We start from the raw sequence: 19743 nt of genomic DNA, 5'->3' as shown, positions 1-19743 counted from the left end.
AAGAATCTGGGATACTTTCCAACTATGGATGGCTTAGAGTGAGGGGAATAGGATTTGTGGCCTACGTTGAAGGATTTCTCCTTTCAATCCATAAATAAAAGACCAAAGGAATCGTAGCCTTCAGGGAAGTCATCTTTAACTCCTGCCTTTTCTTGCATTTTACGTAAAAATTCTATCCTTTGTAATCTGTCGAGCCCTCTGGTAAAAAGCATGAGGGCGGCAATCATTGGAACGTGTGTAGCCTCTCATGTCTCCAGAGGAGAGAGTAGAAATGGAATAAATGATCTGTCATGTGTGTATGAGGCAAAATGCCCAATTTCTTATTATGTGACAGATAATATTTTAGATGAGAACTCAGCTATCCTTAGCTTCAAATGATTTTTTTTTTTAAATAGTGGGTCTGGTTATAGAATCTCTGTGTCTCCAACAGAGGCCCGCTTAGTGTTGGTATGCAGTGCAGTGTGAGTATACAGGCATATATTGACCAAATCCTACAGATTAGCGGATCCTTCTTATGTCTCTGTATACACAGCACGTGAACCGTATCCGAAATCTCTGTATACAACATAACCACAGTTCTGTGTTTCTAAAAAGTTAAGAGTCTAAACAGTGTCTGTATTTAAGTGAGGGTGTTGGGCGCCTGGGTGGCTCAGTCGGTTGAGCGACTGACTTCGGCTCAGGTCATGATCTCACGGTTCATAGATTTGAGCCCCGCGTCAGGCTCTGTGCTGACAGCTCAGAGCCTGGAGCCTGCTTCGGATTCTGTGTCTCCCCCATCTTTCTGTTCCTCCCCTGCTCGTTCTCTGTTTCTCTCTGTCTCCCAAAAATAAATAAACGTTAAAAAAAAATTAATTAAGGGAGGGTGTTATGGGTGATTTTTTTCCCTTGCATTTTTGATATTTCAAGATCTCTATTTCTCAGTATTTTTATGATTAAAAAATCCCAACTTACTTTAAAAACCCTGGCTTCCCCTTTTCACCTGGTATTGTGTCCAGTCTAGTGTGGCTCACACAGCCAGCTGCGGGAGGGTCTGTGTTCTGTCCCGTGCCTCCCTCTCACAGATACTTGCCCTGCACGTCTTTTTTGCCCCAACCCTCTCAACTGTACCCTGATTCAGTCCTTCTAAATTCTAGACACCTCAAGAAACCACAGTTTCCCAAATATTCTGCTTTTTGCCTCTGTGGACACATTATGCTCCTTGCTAGGTTCTTTTGGCTGATTTTTGAGCTGCCCGTTCTGTGTCCAAGTCAAATATCATCCTCTTAGAAGCCGTCTCATTGAAGGCTTCTAGTTACTTTTTTCTGCCTCTTTATTCCTCATGTTTTTCTGCATTTCTGTGGTTCCATGTGTCTCCCTGCCCAGAGAGGGAGCTCCTAGGGCAGAGGCACAGTTTGTCATTTTTACCTTTCTGACTCTGGTGCTTTTAGCATACTGCCCGGCTCACAAAAGATAGACAAGGAAACATTTTTTGAGTAGAAATCCTGTATTTGGGGGGGCTTGGTGGAACCTAAATCAGTTCCATTAACTATCAGTTCCATTAAACTAAATTAGTCAATTCTGTTAATTATCATAAAAACATTTGGTCTAAATCAATTCCATTAACTATCATAAAAACATTTGGTTCAAAGTAAGTGAATAAGCTCTAATTGGACTTTGTGTGCTTTTATAGTTAAATTCGGCCTCTTAGAGAAACATTGGCTTTCTAAATAACTGTTATGTAATGAACCAGGTCATTTGCAGTCTGCATCAGCATGGTGTTTTGGATGTTGCTACATTTTGCAGAATTTAAGATTAAATATTTTTGTATCTAAACCTAATGGGATTAGTTATAACCACAGATATTAGTGCTTTGCTAGTATACCATACAGATTTCTTTGCTTTCTGTGTTTTGTGCATTTGCTCTGCTATATTCTGGTAGTAAAAATAAATACTTATTAGGCAGAGTCTTGAAAGCTTCAGGAACTTTAAAAATATTAAAGAGCTGGGGGCTCCTAGGTGGTTCGGTTGGTTAAGCGTCTGACTCTTGGTTTCAGCTCAGGTCACGATCTCACAGTTTGTGAGATCAAGCCCTGCATAGGGCTCTGCACTCACAGTGCTCGCTCACTCGCTGTCTCTCAAAATAAATAAACATTTTTTAAAAAACGTTAAAGAGCTGACAAAACGCAGTATGAATTGACACTAATGAAGTTAAAGTTCTTATTTTGCTAGAACTGAACAGTACAATTGTATATAATACAATGCTGTATTAGTCTACATTCATTTATTTTCAATGTTATAAGTACCGTAAAGATAAAATAGTAATTTGACAGCCCCTGTATTTTCATTGTCTAAAGGTTTTTTGTTTTTTTTTTTTTTTTGTATTTTTTACTTTTTTAAGGAATGACTTGCAGGTACATACATCTTAAATGTGCAGTCGGATGATTTTTACCTGTGTGTACCACGTTAACCACCACCCGCCTCACCATTGTCTGCACCCTAGGGCTCCCTTGTGCCACCTTCTGGCAGATCACACTCCCTGCCTCTGCTCCCCAGCAAGAGCGGTTCCGACCTCCACATCACAAGAATCATACAGCATGAAGTGTGACACAATGAGATTCGTCTGTGTTGTGTGTGAATAGCTGTTCGTTCTTTTTATTTGCCGCATATGGTTTTTAACTGCATCTTGCTTAATCGTCATTTTGGTAGTGAGAGTAAGAGAATAAGGAAGGGTACCTATTCGATGTTTGTTACTTGGTATGTGCTGAGGGCTGCGAGCTTCACAGACCTAACAGTAACAGAACTGTTAAGTAGAAAAGCCTCCAGGGCCTTAAAGGTCACAGACTTCATCCACCTTGTTTTCTCAAATGAGGGACCTAAGACTGGAGACTTCACTAGACCCCCAGGTCCCCGACTGACCTGGTCTAGGATTCTTCCTGACTTCACGATGCTCTGTCACAATTCACACCTGATCATATGGATGGCCCCAGTCAATCGGGAAGAAGTCGTGGGAATTTAGCAGTTTAGAAATCCAACATCAGCAAGGCTTAAAAATGTTGGCCCTTAAATGGTAAGAATGTTAATTATCTAGAGATTTCATTCACTCATCTATAAAACTTCTCTTTCAGTATCCATTAAATGAGGTGTTTCTCTGTTCATGGAAATTATTCCTTTATGAGAACCAATTTTTTTTATTTAATCTTTTTTATATGTTTGTTTATTTTTGAGAGAGAGAGAGAGAGAGCGCGAGAGTGAGCATGAGTGGGGGAGGGGCAGAGAGAGAGGGAGACAGAATTGAAAGCAGGCTCCAGGCTCTGAGCTGTCAGTACAGAGCCCACAGAGCCCGACGCAGGCCTGGAACCCTTGAGCCATGAGGTCATGACCAGAGCCAAAGTCGGACACCCAAGACTGAGCCACGCAGGCACCCTGAGAACCAGTTCTTAAAGGAGAAGGAAGGGGAAAATTCTAAGGTGTGCACATGCTTATTATGAGTTCTGCAGTTTCGGTGCATAGCCTTGAACTTCTGCTGTTTCCAGGTATAGTCCTCTTAAAGCCTTGATGAAAACCACAAAGCTTTTTCTTGAGAAGTTTTAGGGTAAACTCTAAGTCTGTGAACTTTGCAAGTAAGAAACTGTTCCTTGATCAGATATGTTACTCTTAGTAATGATTCATAGAAAGTTTCATAGAAAGAATGTTGTAGGAGAGATTAGTGGACTCAGCACTGGAAAGTTTAATCCTTTATTGACCCCACTGGCCAGGAAGTAACCACAGGACATTCTTCAGTGTGTTAGAGCCTCTTTAATTATCAGACACAGAAACATGTGGCTTGTCTTTTTCCCAGTTATAAAGCACTAGTTCAAACAGGATTGAGTCCCATTCATTGGTCATGGAACAAATTTAATGCATAAGAGCTATCATTTTATATTTTTATATGGAAAAGTAGAAGGAAGAGTACAGCAAATACCCATCTACCATATCAAGATTCAACAATTAAATTTTCCATATTTGTTTTATGTAGTGTGTATGTAATCTGTTGCAAAGTAAGTTACACGTAGACATTAAGGTACTTGGTTTCTGACATGTATACAAAACCAGGGACATTCTCTACATAATAAAATTAACATACCCTTAAATTAAAATTAATTATAATTTCCTAATATGCAGTGGTCCAAAAAATGAGCTGTTTTTAAAAATATGCTTATAAAGTTGGATTGCATGTAGTAAATACAAGTATTATTTCATAAAAGTTACATACATGTATACATGCACACATGTGTATGTATATATTGGTAAATACATATTTCTTACTGTGGGTCTCATTCACAATTTGGAATATACTGCTTTATAGCATAAAGAAGCTGGCCGCATAAATAAGCATTTGCTAGTCAGTGATACTGCTAGTTCTGTGCTGTTGTACGGAATCTAAAAAAGTGAATACTTGCAGCAACGTAAAGATCTAGTAAGGAGAATAAAATAAGTAGTATTAACAAGGGCCAGAATGGATCCGGGAGGAGCGGAAGTAACTTGGGCAGGAGTTCTTTGGAAAGGCCTCATAGAAGAAATCTTGAAGGGATGGTAGGATGTGGGTAAGACGGAGGTCTTGGAATGGGTGTGCCCAGAAGGAATGACGTAAGTATTGGGGTGGAAAGAAAGTGCAGAAATGTATTCAATGCACCGTAGCCCTGGAGTCTGTCAGGGAGGTGGTAGGAGGAAGACAGACCTAGGCAAGTTGGAGTAGGAAAAATTACTCAGGGATTAGGTACCGGCAGGAGGAAGAACCCAATTCCTTTATGAGAGGAAGAGCCGTTGTACGTCTTGAGCAGTGTTATAATGCGAAGATGAGTACAATGACTCTCCGTGGCTGCATTGAGGAAATGAAACACTGAACACAGTGAAACCCATTTAAACTCTTGCCCTTTGTGTAGATGAAATAGGAAGTGAGGGTCTGGATTCAGTGGGTGGATCTGGGGAGAGCCAGGAAGGGTCAATCTAGGGAGAGATTCTTGGACAAAGAGATAACAGGATTTGGTGACAGCTTGAGTCAGGGGTGGAGAGAACCTGGGCAAAATTAGCAAATGATGCCATTGATAGATAAGGTTATGGAGTTAACTATCACCCAGTTTAAAAAAACCCCACGCATCATCTGTAAAAACAAGCTTCCATGACATAATACTCTCAAGAATTACTTTGGGAGGCTTTTTTATTTTTATTTTTTTACAGGAAGTAGCAAGTTACAATAATTAGATAGGTTTTTCTAACACAGTTTTTCCTTGTTTTGCTTAAAGACTTAGGGAAATGTTAGATAATGTCTCTTTAGGGCCTTAATTTAGAGTCCTAGTTTCACTTAAGTAGCAACATAGAAGACTAATGATACTGAAAAAAAAATTAAGGATCAGATATTGAGATTTTAAGTTTTAGTCATTTGAGGTCTTGTACCTTTTCAAAAGTTGGATCACTCAGATACTTAGGTGTTCTGGTTTTGGGTGAATGGGCATCTTTTGAAAAATTCTCTTTACAGTTAGTTCAGATTCATTGGAACTTGATTCTGAAGGGACCTCCTGTGTGCTTTGAGATTCTGCCTGACTTTCCCCATCCTGTCTCTGCTGCAAGATGCATATGCACACATAAGCAGATTCCATGATGTGGAGTGGGGAGGGAGTTACCAGCTTCTCCGGGAAGAGCGTGATCGTGGTGACAGCAGCATCATTGCTCTTGGCTCTGGACTTTTCCCAAGTTCCCACCTGTCTGGGTATGTTGGGTTTGATAAGCGATAGCCTATACTTAGAGCATTTAGCTCTGTATGAGGCCCTGTTGCAAGCACTTCACGAATATTAATTCATCTCAAGTTTACAGTCACCCCGTGAAGTAGGTACTGCTGTCCCCACTTTACAGATGAGGAAACCGAGGCATAGAGAGAATGAGCAGCTCACCTACAATGATACATTTAACGTGACAGAGCTAGGATTTGAACCTACACAGTCTGGCCCTGTATCTGCTTTTAACCATGAACATATGCTACCACCATAATACAATTAACCTCTGTTTAGGACACATGGCTTTGGAATTGGGGCTTTCTTGTGAATCTCAGCTGGCTGGTTGCTGCAGGTGTGAGTGAGCCCTGGAAGGCTGTTCCCTCTGGAAATATCGTCACCCCAAATATAGACGTGGGTTCCAAGAAAGGTCACAGTATAGTGTTTATCTTAAAAATCACAATCTACAGTTCAATTTATTTTTTTGTAGTTTCCTTTTTTCCAGATTACAAAGCAGTGTGTTCCTAGAGGACTGTCCTGTATCTGAAATACAAATCTTCAGTGCTTTTAAACTGCTGCGTCTGTGGGAGAAAGAAGCCTCCTCTTTGCTTCATCCCCGTAGCAGAGCCTCTGATTATTATCTGCCTCCTAGGGCTGTACTCAGAGGAGGGGCTTTCTGTACAAACTGGCATGTTTCACTGGCATGGAGAGTCAGTAGCGGTGGTTAAAACAGAAGCAGGCTACATTTTGTATTCAAGATATCTTGGGATCTAAGCTAGTTTCTTCTCTAACTCATTAATGTTAAATTGGCAACATCTCCAGTAATTGCCTTGTGGCACCAAGAACTGCCTAAAGCTGTTTGTTAGTATTTGGTCTCCTGGTTTCTCTCCGGTACTTATTTTCCACTTTGCAATATTTAATGGATACACAGTGCTTTAAGTGAACGAAAATTTAGGGTTGGAGGGGTGTGGGAAACATGTTTGTGTCTAGTAAAGGGTCTGGCATAAGGCAGCAGGACTCTCAGTGAAAGGTGGGAATGTTAGAGCGCAGACCTCGCAGCCAGCTGGAATCACAGCTCTCCCACTTATTGGCTTTGTGACTTCAGACAAGTCACTTGCTTTTTCCATCTGTAAAGTAATTATTCTCATCTCATATTCTTGAAAGGAAAAATAAAATAATGTATGTGAAGCAAGTGGAAAATGATATGATGCTTAAGTCTTTAACCAGTAGCTTCTCTTTTTAAAATCAACTTGTACTATTTTGCCAAGATCCTGTCCTCTCTTGAACCATTCTTCTTGAGGCCTGCTCGTGTCCTTTATTTTCTTTTTTATGTGTAGTTACTTATTTTTGAGAGAGAGAGAAGTGCACCTGAGGAGGGGAGGGGCAGAGAGAGAGAGAGAGAGAAAATCTCAAGCAGGCTTTATGCTCAGTGTGGAACCCAACTTGGGGCTTGATCCCATGTCCCTGGAATCGTGACCTGAGCCAAAATCAAGAGTCACACATTCAACTGACTGAGCGACCCAGGAGCCCTTCCTTTTGTCCTTTATTTTTTTTAATGTTTATTTATTGATTTTGAGAGAGAGAGAGAGAGAGAGAGAGAGAGAAAGTGAGCAAGAGAGAGGCAGAGAGAGAGGGAAACAGAGAATCCCAAGCCTGCCCGAAGCAGGGCTCAAACCCACAAACTGAGATCATGACCTGAACTGAAATCGAGAGTCAGGTGCTCAGCTGACTGAGTCACCCAGGCACCCCTTTCCTTTTGTCCTTTAAAACAAGTCATTGTCTCCTTAGACTCTGGAGGATAAGAGGACTTCTTTATTTTTGTGTTCACGTTCTATTGAATTATGTTTTCCTAAGGGACAGGGAACTACACCTGATAATGTTGCTGGCACAGTAGATATGTTATTTCAAAAAAAGTTTTTCATTTATTGCAATACTAAGACTGCATCCTTATGCCATCACAAATAGCGTATTGAGTTAAAACATGGTGTGAAAGAAGGAGCAAGCATGTGGATTCTCAGCAACAGTTAGGATGATGCCGGCAGGGAGAAGGTCACTGAGGGAGGAAGAGCGTACGCCTGTGTATTCTGTACATTGTGGGTCATGCGTTAGTTGGTCACCTGTGTTGTTTGGAACAACAGAAAGCCATGAGACACGTCAGTTTCCTGAATTTTTGATCTTCTGCTTGAATCGAGAGGCATTAACCGTCTGCAGTCCAGTCTGTCTGGAATACAACCCCGAATAACCTCTTGGCTACGGGTTCTCCTTGATTCCCTCCTGGCCAGCAACCAAGAGAATGTAAACAGGAGGGACAGCTGGCTGCCCCAGTTGGCTGTTTGTCTACCATTGATTGAGCAAGAGACTAAGGTCCTATTGAAGAAGGAATGTGGGGCAGGACACACGTGGCTTATCAGACATTGCGTCCCTTTGAGCTTTGAGGCTTCAGTATGGGGGGGTGGGGAGGGGGATCCAATGTTATATAAATACTTAGATGCCTAGCAGGATAAACACTGTTCAAGGGGTAAATGCAAATTTTGGGGAGAGCACAAAGGAAGCCGTCTGTTCTAGCAGAGCGTGGGGGTAGGGGTAGCTTTGTGGAAGAGACAGTGTTTGAACTGGTCCTGGAAAGGTAAATTGGGGTGGAGGCATGCAAGGCCACGCTAGGGTGAGGAGCTAGGAGGTACTTAACACACAGAAATAGGAAAGTGCGTGAAGCATTCAGAGGCTTGTTGGATTAATGGAATAAGGTGAAGGTTGAAAGCTTACAGGCTTTGGTACAAATCCTGGTTCTGTGCTTACTAGCTATAACCACAACCTATTTCATGCCTTCCCATTCCAAATCTGTAAAGCATAGCTATTGATACCTACTTCATGGGGCTGTGGGGATGAAATGAGAGTGTATACAAAGCTCCAGCCTTACTCTGGTGCCTCTTGAATAGGTGCGCTCAAAATATCATTATGGGCAAGTCTCCTGGAATATGGCCAAGATAGGACCCTGATCCAGAGAGTTCTAAATTCTTTGCTGAGGATTTCACGTATTAGTTTCTTTTTTAACAATTTTTTTTTAAGTTTATTTATTCTGAGAGAGAGCGCATGCGCAGGAGATGCAGAGAGGGAGGGAGAGAATCCCAAGCAGACTCTGCATTGTCAGCACAGAGCCCGATGTGGGGCTCAAGTTCATGAACCATGAGATCGTGACCTGAACCGAAACCAAGAGTGGGAAGCTTAACCGACTGAGCCACCCGGGCGCCTCAGGGAATTTTTTTTATTACCAATTTTTTTTTTTTTTTTAAATAGTCTTCACACCCAGTGTGAGGCTTGAATTCACAACCCTGAGATCAGGAGTCACATGCTCGACTGACTGAGCCAGCCAGGCACCCCTAGTCTAGGGAATTTTAAAGATTTTCAGAAGGAACAGGACTTGGTTTGTCTTTTAGAAAGATAGTTTTATTTGGTCCAAGGCAATCAGAGTTTTTTTACATTGCTTGGCCTCCTTTGAAGCCTAACGTAACTTCCATATGAAAAATAAATACTAAGATGTTGATTGTTCTTTTCATGGACATGAAAATTTTTTTCCTTGAATATGATGCTATTTATTATTTTGGTAGAACTAAGGGAGATTTTTATTTCTAATTGTTAGTTGGTGATAATACTCCTGGCTTACATTAGGAAAAATAAAATTGCTTAAAGGAAATAAGCTCCATATTGCAAAAGGGAAATAAACTAGTAAGGATCAGTTTTTTTCTACTACAGAATTAGGTATGTTATTTCTAAGCCCTATCTGATGACTAGTTGTGTTCTATTTATAACAAAATTCTGTACTAATTATCCAGTACGCATGCAATATTTTTTATAGTACCAAAACCAAATTAAACCCTGACCTGCAGAGAAAAACTTAATAAGGAGGCTTAGGTTTGCTTTGGGAATGTGCTTTGGGACCCAAGTATCAAGTTCTGGCTCAATCTTACTAAGCAACTTTTCAAAGGACACAAGCCAAGTTTTAGTCTTCAGTGTGGCTTTCTCCAGGTGCCCTGGGAATGGGGGACAGCAGGAGCTGTGTCAGCTTATGAGCTGGATGTGTTTGACCATATTCCCCCTGTTACATATGGGAGCAAGAGTATGGTGCTCACCACCAGGCAGGGTGACCTACCTAACATCTGTAGATTGAGGCACATTTACCTCTTTATCCTAAGAGGGTGTGATAAAGCATGGGAAATAGAGTAGCAGTAATATCCAAAAATAAAATTGAAAATTAAAAAGGAAAGGAATGCTAATCACCAGGTCTAACAGTTATTCATTTGGGCTGAACTTCCTAGCAAAAAGGGAGACATTGTTATCTGATAGGACACCCCTATCATATTGACTATTATATTTACTTTATGTATTTAGCTAAGAAGCTATACTTCAGTGGACAAATTACTTCCCCTTGTAGGGAAAATTACTTTTCCTGTGAAGAGTACCTCTCATGAACAGAATGTGGACTGAAGTGAAAAGTTACTTGCGTTCGTATTGAAGCTATTGCCTTTTAAAACGGGCATTAAGCCAAGTGAGATCTACGAAGATTCTTCCAGTGCCGACAGTCTGACTTCTGTTGCAGATCAGTGCCCCTCAGGTGAAGTTAGCTGTTGTCATGTGCCTCTGAGAGGGTTCTAAGAAATCCTCAAAGACTTCGTTCGGATTGGAGATGCTGAAAGACTGCAGGACAGTGCTGGCTTTGTGTGGTCATCATTCAGACACTTAGGTTAAGCACACGTTCCTCCCAAGAACCCTGCTCACTGGCTAAGGGCCTCGGAGACCCATTTTTCTCCTCCTTCAGAGCTGTCTCTCCTGCTTCGATTCCCGAGGCGGTTCTCTTGGGGTATAATGTGGTATTTCTACCTCTCCCCTAGTCCTCAAGGCAAGTGCTCAGTCCCTTTCCTGCGAGGGTTTTACTGACCCTCCCACTGCCAGAAACCGGTGGGGGAGTAACTCCCATGGTAGGAAGGACTCCAGAACCCTGGAAGTGGTTAGTTCAGCACCCAGGGGTTCTCACACACCCCAAGTTTCTTCTAAGTGGAGGAACTAAAAGCCACAATGATGTTCATTCTGCATTTAGTCCTAAAATTGGGGTGTCCTGCTTCCCCTTTAGAACTCCCCACCCCATATCTCCCCACCAGAAGGAACTGTGAGCCCTTCCTTCAAGAAGGCCGAGTTCTTCATGCCCGACCTGTAGAGATGGGGGGCAGGTGTTAGGTGTTCACTTCCCTTTCCCAGACTTGCCTGTTTTTGAGGCAAGATAGATAGGATGCCCAGAGACTCTTTCTCTTAGAAATAGCCTTCTTTTGGGGGCACCGGGTGGCTCAGTTGGTTGAGCATCTGACTTCGACTCAGGTCATGATCTCGCATTTTATAAGTTCCAGCCCCACATCAGGCTCACTGCTGTCAGCACAGAGCCCACTTCGGATCCTCTGCCCCCCTCTCTTTGCCCCTCCCCCACTTGTGCTCTCCCAAAAATAATATTAAAAAAGAAAAAGAAATAGCCCTCTTTTGGTGTTGCTTCACATGCCTCTCCAGTCTCCTCCCCAGGGGACCATGGCTGTCCTTTACCTGCGGTTGGATTTAAATGTACGTTGCTTGCTTTTCGTTACCCTAGCCTGTCCCTTCTAGCTTCTTCTCCCCCTCTGATTTAATTCTTCTGTAGATTACACGGCATCTAGTAAATTTTTATCAGGTCAGACTAATTTTGTAAGAGATTAGTTTGTATTAATTGAAAGTGAGTTCTAAGCTATTTTGAAGACATCTGTATTTTCTAGTGCATGTAATTCAAAGTAGGTTACCACTGTTGCCTGGTAGAGGCTTAATGAGAAGATAATTATTTCTAATTACAGTGTCAAGTGTTCATAAGTGCTTGAAGATGCTTGAAGAATTTGTTTTTGAGAACCGTAAACACTTTGTCTAATCTCCTGCATCTGTTAATTCGCAGTATTGGGATAAAGGATTGGGCCAGCAAAGGTACACGTAGTCTGTCCCCTGTTCCAAACGATCCTTAATCCCGGAGTAATGAGGTGAACTTTACCTGCAGGCAAGGACTAAAAACTCCTGATGCTGTCGAATTTCTTTGGTCCATGATGCTAAGAGAGGAAGAGGCAGGAGAAATAAAACCTTTATGGTAAAACTAGTGATTCAGTTCCTGTTCTGTACACCATGAACTTCTTTAAAAGTTCGTAGTGTACTATTGTCAGACTTGAGCTACAAAAGGAAGTGTGTTCCTTGTCTAAGCGAATTAGAACAAACATTTTATGAAGTCACTTTACTAATAAAATATCTTTGGGATACTATGTGAAGATCTTTAAGATTTTTCATTTTTCTTTTAATGTTTATTTTTGAGAGAGAGCAAGAGCAGGGAAGGGGCAGAGAGAGAGGGAGAGAGAGACTCCCAAGCAGGCTCTGCACCGTCAGCGCAGAGCCCAACGTGGTGGGGCTTGAACTCGTGAACTGTGAGATCACGCCCTGAGCTGGAATTAAGAGACCCTCCACTGACTGAGCCACCCAGGCCTCCCTAAGGTTTTTCATTTCTAGCCTGTAGAGGGAGGGAAAGTGGCATTCTTCTAAAATACAGGTATTGACTACTTTGTGTAGGTATCAACATGAATGTGTTAGTATCTCGTTATGAGGCTGCTTAACAAGCTTTCAGAATTTCTTCTCCAGTGCAGGTTAGCTCAGTTAGCAAGAGAACCAAGTGTTTGGTGCTGGGGTTCAGGGCTTTGGTTGGCTTCCCTGGGTTCACTGAGTGGGGAGACATTTTGCAAGCGCACGTCAAGTTACCACAAAGCAAGACGGAAGATGGCTTAGTCGTGCTGTATGCATTACTAGCAGCAAAGTGATAAAAAGCTCGCATTTTTTGGTAAAACATAAAAAAGGTACCCCTACAGGGCCATGCCAGGCAGTCCCTTGTTTTCTCTGCTCTATCACCCAGCAGAGGGAAGAGTGTCTTTCCTTTTCTCCAGGCAGATCTATGACTTATCTACTGAGCGCCTTCCCCACATGCGTCCAGAGCTGAACCCCTCAGTTGTTAGGCCCTTAGACGTGGCTGGCTTCTTCTCCAGGGGTCTCTTATCTCACTTCTCTGATTTTTACCATCTGTTTCTCTCCTTCTCTTTCTTCCCTTAGTGATTGTAAATGCTGCATGTGATTTCAGTAAAAGCAATAGGCTTTTTTTTTTTTTTTTGTCCTCAGAATTACTTTGCCTGCACCACTGTGCCTATTTTAAAGCACGGGTGAAGAAGAATGAATGTCACAGGCCGTATCAAACCTGAGATTGGTGTGGTTTCAGCCAGCAACATGAGCGCTGTGGTTAGGCAGCAACCTGGACGAATTTTTCAAGTTCAGACTGAGGGAGGGTAAGCGTGCTGACAGAGCAATCTTAACCAGACCCAGGGCGTCCACACAAGTCCTGGTGCCCCCGGTAGGGCCCCTGCAGAGCAGGTTCTCACGCTATTGGTGGCTGAGCTTAGGTCCTGCAAAGTCTTACCTGTTTCGTATGTCAGAGTGTAGCCCCAGCTAAGCTATTCATTATCTGTGGAGGACCTCAAGAAATCGATTTGTTTATCAGCCTGGCTTTTCTCATGAAAGAGGGTTAGTGTATAGAATATATGAATGCTAAAAAAAGTATTTAGCACAATGCCTGACTCATAGTAAAAGTACCCTGTCATTGTTCGGGAGGCAGGCTCTGGAGACAGACTGCCTGGATTTCAGTCCCCACTCTGCTGTTCACTAGTTGTGTGCCTGTAGGCAACTTATCTAACTTCTCTGTGCCTAGTTTTCTCGTTGGAAAACAGTAACGGTAGAACCTATCTCAGAATTTTTTAGCAAATGAGATGCCACACGTGTCCCTAACGTGACATTTTTCCTCCCGGGCATGTGGTGGGATTGTCTTTCCCCGTCCTGTAGCCCCCTTGAAGTTAGCTAGGCCCGGTACAGTGAGCGGACGAAGCCGTAAGTGCCTCTTCTGATGGAAGTCTTTAGGCCCCAGTGAACGATTCCCCAAGTCCCCTGCCATGGCCGCCAGCAACACTGCAGAAGGTGGGGCCCCTCACAGCTGGGGTCCCTTAGCTGATGCCCAGCAGTCTTGTTAGCACGAGCAAGAATGAACCTTTCCTTTCTTCCTTCCTTTCTTTTTTTCTTTCTTTCTTTCTTTTTTTTTTTAAAGCCACTGAGATTGTGGCATTGTTGCCACAGCAAAGCCTAGCACATTCTGATTGGCATGCCACAGGAGCAGCCTTGCCTCTGGACCTGAAATTAGATTCCGGCTAAAATGAGTAAGGGTACAGAATGTCAGCTGTGTGGGCCTGGACCCCGGGCCACAGAGACCTGTGAGTGCCTTTGTGGGCCTGTCTGTGAGAGCACGCTCGTGTGCGCTGGGGAATACCTGTTGCCTAGGAAATGGCCGCCGGTTTCAAGGACTGACTCTTTCCTAGTGTGACTGAGCTCAAGCAGCTTTTCTTTTCTTTTCTTTTTTTCCCCAGGCAGCTTTTCTTAACGCAAAAGGTCCATTGTATCCGGCCTCGGGTCTAGGCAGGCAGTTGTCATCCCCTCTTCGTTCTGATCTCTCTGTGCCTCTGCTTGTTCGGGCCATTCCGTGACCCCCAGAGCCTCCGGGGACTAATGCTTCGGTCCATGCCCTCCAGGCACCCACAGGCCCGCCCCCCCCACTAACCCCCTCCCTACTCCCCAACCCCCCCCCCCCCACTGCGTTCCCTTTTCCACTTCTCTTGGGTGGGGTTTGGGTGGTGTGCCCCTGCATTGACTGTCCTTCCCTTTTGTTCATTTTCCTCTGGAGCTTTTAGGGGGTAGATATGAAATGTCACGAAGAGAGCCCTCTTTGGAAGCCGGAACAGTGTGTTCCCGCAGCCACTGTATTACTTTGTGCTGTGCCTGGCTTCCCAGTGAGCGAGGTGAGCTCGCTTACGTTGTATCGGAGCCTTGGATTGTTGGCAGAGGTGACTCAGTGTCGGTTTTTGATGTTAGTCCAGGGCTTAGGCTTTTCTGTAGCCTTTGTTCCAGAACATTGAGGTGACCGTGGAAATGTTGCCGCTGCCGGAAGGAAAACATTATTAGCGATGGCTTTTCACTAGGATGTCGGTGGTCTGCCTTTCACGTAAACTAATAATAGCCAAGTCATTCTAAGAGAACTGAAAGGGGCTAGCAGTCATTTTTAAAAATAGCATCTATTCTGCCAAAATGGTATTTCATGTTCTTTTTTTTTTTTTTTTTGAATTGGAAAATATGGAAACATAAAAACAAGAATGACTCCTCTAAACCCCGCCATGCAAAAATAACCATTGTTTGGAGCTTGTTTCCTTTCAGTTTTTACATGGAGGTACATTTTTAAATGAAATTGGAATGACAACAGTAGCAAACCTTTTTTGAAACCATTCTCTGTGCCAGGAACTCTTTAAGCACTTTATGCGTATTATCTCATTCATTCATTCACAACTCTTTGAAGAAAGATGATCTCCGTTTTACGGAAGAGGACACTGAGGCACAGAGAGGCTAAATCATTTTCCCAAAGCCACACAGCTCGTAAAAGCGGTGCCTAGACAGAAAGCAAAAGCAGTCTGTCTCTGGAGCCCAGGGTCTTGACTATTCCACAATACTGTCTCACAGTAAAGATAACTTGGATTAAAGGTCATGGAATTTGCACTGTTAGCTGCGACTTGTATGGTTCCGTCTCTTTATAGATGAGGAAGTTGAAGCCCACAAACGTGACCTGATTTAGCTAACGACGTAACTAGTTACTGTCAGTGCCGAAACTGGAACATGCATCTCCTGATCCGCACGGTTCACGTGCACGCTGACTCCGGGTGATCCGTGAACCTTTGTCCGCCCTGGGTCCCGCCCTGGGTCCCGCCCTGAGACAGCTGCACCGTGCACTTGCCCTCGGGGCCGGCTCCGGATGACGTGGGGGACGCCCACAGCTTTCTCCCCAGCACGTATGTGAAATTTCACTTTGGGTTTAGGGAATGCATGGGCATCTGGTAACGATGTGTACACGTCGCTCTTCATTACCCTGCAGAGCGAGGGCTATAAAAGGCTATAAAGAGGTGTGACCCAACAATAGTTTTCAACCTTCTACCCTCATCAGACATTTTCAACTGAGATTTGCTGACAAGCAGTGAGGTAGATTGATTTGAGCTCTGAATGCTGTTGCTTTCCCCAGCCTGGACCGTCGAGGACATGCCAAGCATTGTTATAGTTTTAAAGTGAGCCAGAAGTCAGCCAGCTCTCTGTGTGCAAACGCTCCTGGGTGTTCGAGGCTGTCCTGGCCCAGCAGTCTGTAAGGGAGGAGGCCGTTGCATTGCAACACCAGCGTTGGCTGGCCAGCTGCCGTGGGGCTGAGGATTAAAGGAAGAACGGGAGCTGACTTACTATTGCATTTGGGAAGGTAAGGTATAAAAGCCTCTGCATCTTCCAGCTTGGTGGACTTCTCCAGAGCCAAGCAGGTTTCAGTGGATTTTTAAAAATAACTTAATCTGATCTTCGAGCTCCAGAGGGCAAAAGCGAGGTCTTTAGAGTATCCCAGACAAAGTGGAGCAAAAAAGACAAGAGTGTGTGATGACTGGTCAAAACTAACGCATGCCTTTAGAGGTGAGGCTCACGGTTACCCCTAGAGATGGGGGTGATGTACTTGTGATGGAAGGGGGCACGGGGAGCTTCGGTTCTGGTTGTTGTTGTTACTGTTTTTTACTAGGTCACGGTTATACAGTATGTCCAGTTTGTGACAGTTCATTGAGTACTGAGTTTTATTACTAAATGTGTTCTTTTCTGTATGTAAGTTATACTTCATTTAAAGTTTAAAAGTCCTTATTTGTGGGGTGCCTGAGTGGTTTGGTCAGTCAAGCATCTCATTTTTTATCGCGGCTCAGGTCTTGATCTTAGGGTTGTGAGTTCAAGCCCTGTGTTGGGCTCCACACTCACTGGGCCTAGAGCCTACTTTGAAAAAAAAAAAAAAAAGATCCTTATTTGTATTTGTGTTGTGTTGCTGCACATTGATTCTCGGAAAAAATCTCCATTGTTTTTTCCTTTTAATTTGGGAGACAGCACGAGTGGGGGAGAGGGCAGAGAGAGAGAGAGAGAACTCCCAGGTTCAGGGTTCAGTCCCATGAACTGTGAGATCATGACCTGAGCCGAAACCAAGGGTCAGACGCTCAACTGCTGAACCATCCAGGTGCCCCAGAAAAGTTTTCATTTGGTTGAACCTGTTTGAAATGGTATAGAACTTACTACCCAGCTGTCGGGAAAACATCTCTGCCTGAAATGTTCAGTTCTGTATGGGAAGAACATCCAAGGTCACTGTCTTGGTTCTATTAAAATATAACTTAAGTGATTTCAGAGTGACTCTCCTGGAATAAAGAATGATGTCATCTGAGTTCGGCAAACATTATCGATAGTCTCCTGTGAATAGGGACAGTGCTAGCACTACAGACCGGGTGTAGGTATGACAAGTCTCTTCCCTAAAGGAGCCTGTACCCGGGATTGGGGGGGGGGGGGGGGGGATGAGTCATGTGGCACCGTGAAAGCACCATGGAGGACCACAGAAAGAACAGGCAGCTTTCTGATGGAGTAGGGAAAGCTTCATGGAATAAGTGGGATTTTAAGTGGAGCTTCAAGAATATGTGGGATTTAAAAAAAATGTTTTAAGTTTATCTATTTTTGAGAGAGGGCACAAGTGGAGAAGGGGCAGAGAGAGAGAGAGGGAGACAGAGAATCAAAGCAGGCTGCAGGCTCCAGGCTCCGAGCTATCAGTGCAGAGCCCTACGCGGGGCTTGAACTCACACACCATGAGCTTGTGACCTGAGACAAAGTCAGCGGCTTAACTGAGCCACCCAGGCGCCCCTGGAATATGTGGGATTTTGATAACCAGAAGTGGATGGGTGGCAGGCATTGTGAATATCATTCATATGAGAAAATCCATAGGACATTCCCCTACATTCTGGGAACTTTGGGTTGTAAGGTTCACTTGAGATGAATGGCATCCATTAGGTGCAAGGTGAGGCCTGAAAGGTAAGCTAGGGCCTTATAGTGGCTGGGTTGTATTATTCAATCTGGGAGGCTTTGGGGAGCCAAAGAAAGTTTCTGAGAAGTAGAAAAGCATGATCAGATCAGTGAATCCCTGCAGTGATACAAATTTGTAGGCTCCTGATTGTGTGGTTACCACAGATTACCCTGTCTGCCCCAGATAAACATTTTCTAGATTTAGTGCGTTCTCTGTTAATGTAATTTGAACCCATTCCTGTTTGGGTTCACTAGTGAGCCATAGATACAGAGTTTCCTTGAGCTCCCTCTGGTCTTCTCTAGGACTTGAAGATGATTATCCCATACCTTCTTTATTCCCTACGCCCACCCGTCTGTCTTGATCAGGTGACCTCAGAATTCCTTTCTCCTTTTTTCTAGTCTTACAAGTGACTTGGCATTTATTTACTTCCAGCCTTTCCTTTGTGACACTCTTCTGCCAGATAAAACACCCAGTGTCTCTTATTCATAGCAAAATTGTGTGTTGGAAGAGAGGGGCCAAGAAATAATGTTAACAAACTTTTGTAAGTTGTGTAGGAGGACTGACTCACCAGCCTGGGATTGTGTCCCACTATGCCATTGGGCTCCCTTCTCTGGGAGAAAGCACTGGGCAGGATTGTGCATGGGACAGAGTGTTAATACTTCATTGTTGGAAATGAACACATTCGAGTCTGGGTCACTTAGGCAGGGTGAGGTGTGTTAATATCTTATTAATATTTTGCTATTTCTGCCTACTGTTCCTTTAAAAAAAAAATAACTTGTGCTGAATATTGTCTCCCATTTGGTTTCCAGTGAGACTCTGTATCAAGGGATTATTCTAATCAAGAGGTAGTTAACTTGACAAATCAGATGTTTCAGTTTAGAGGTTACAAATCTTTCGAGGTTGTGTTCAGACTCTGCAAAGGCTTGTCTTTAGTCCTTTGGGGACACCTTGGTAGAGTGTCCTGACACAGACAGAGAACCCCATAAGGGTGACTTGAATTCAGATCCTGGCTCTTGATGTCTCAGTTTATACATACATGGGTTTAACATAGTCTTTACTTGGCATGGTAGGATCAAACAAGACACATATCCATGGTACCTGGCCCCCAGGCTCCCTTCGTCTTTCCTTTTCCCTTTCCCTTGCCCTTTGACCTTGCCCTTGCCCTTGCCCTTGCCCTTGCCCTTGCCCTTTCCCTTGCCCTTGCCCTTTCCCTTGCCCTTGCCCTTGCCCTTGCCCTTGCCCTTGCCCTTGCCCTTTCCCTTGCCCTTGCCCTTTCCCTTGCCCTTGCCCTTTCCCTTTCCCTTGCCCTTTCCCTTTCCCTTGCCCTTTCCCTTGCCCTTTCCCTATCCCTATCCCTATCCCTATCCCTATCCCTATCCCTATCCCTTTCCCTTTCCCTTTCCCTTTCCCTTTCCCTTTCCCTTTCCCTTTCCCTTTCCCTATCCCTTGCCCTTGCCCTTGCCCTTGCCCTTGCCCTATCCCTTGCCCTTGCCCTTGCCCTTGCCCTTGCCCTTGCCCTTGCCCTTGCCCTATCCCTATCCCTTTCCCTTTCCCTTTCCCTATCCCTTGCCCTTGCCCTATCCCTTGCCCTTGCCCTTGCCCTATCCCTTTCCCTATCCCTTTCCCTATCCCTTTCCCTATCCCTATCCCTTTCCCTTTCCCTTTCCCTTTCCCTTTCCCTTTCCCTTTCCCTATCCATTGCCCTTGCCCTTGCCCTTGCCCTTGCCCTTGCCCTTGCCCTTGCCCTTGCCCTGTCCCTGTCCCTTGCCCTTGCCCTTGCCCTTGCCCTTGCCCGGCACAAACCTGTGGTGCTCAGTGATACTTTGCACTTCTTCCCCAGGTGGCCCTTGAGTGAGAAAGCCATTTCACAGGGTATTATCACTTGCTGTTCTTTTTTTTTAATCACTTCCGTTGTGGTTGGGTTGTTTATTTCCACCTGTACACACTGTACTGTTACTCAGTTAGTAAAATTAATTTTGCATCATG

General features: G+C 44.0%; 1 protein-coding gene across 6 annotated transcripts in view; it reads left to right on the top strand.

Annotated features, from left to right (window-relative positions):
- TMCC3 (transmembrane and coiled-coil domain family 3) overlaps positions 1-19743 on the top strand; it is a 288129-nt gene that overhangs the window by 254487 nt on the left and 13899 nt on the right. Inside the window, exon 1 of one of the 6 annotated variants that reach the window (XM_042947378.1) lies at positions 15630-15694. The exons of 4 other annotated variants lie outside the window; for them this stretch is intronic. The gene's annotated coding sequence lies outside the window, so the exon portion shown is untranslated. Of the gene's footprint in view, positions 1-15629; positions 15695-19564; positions 19630-19743 lie in introns of those variants that run through there. One more of the 6 variants, XM_042947379.1, reaches the window with a different exon arrangement.

Source organism: Panthera leo, chromosome B4, assembly GCF_018350215.1.
Source record: "Panthera leo isolate Ple1 chromosome B4, P.leo_Ple1_pat1.1, whole genome shotgun sequence".
Lineage (NCBI taxonomy): Eukaryota > Metazoa > Chordata > Mammalia > Carnivora > Felidae > Panthera > Panthera leo.
This window is presented reverse-complemented; position numbering and strand designations above follow the sequence as displayed.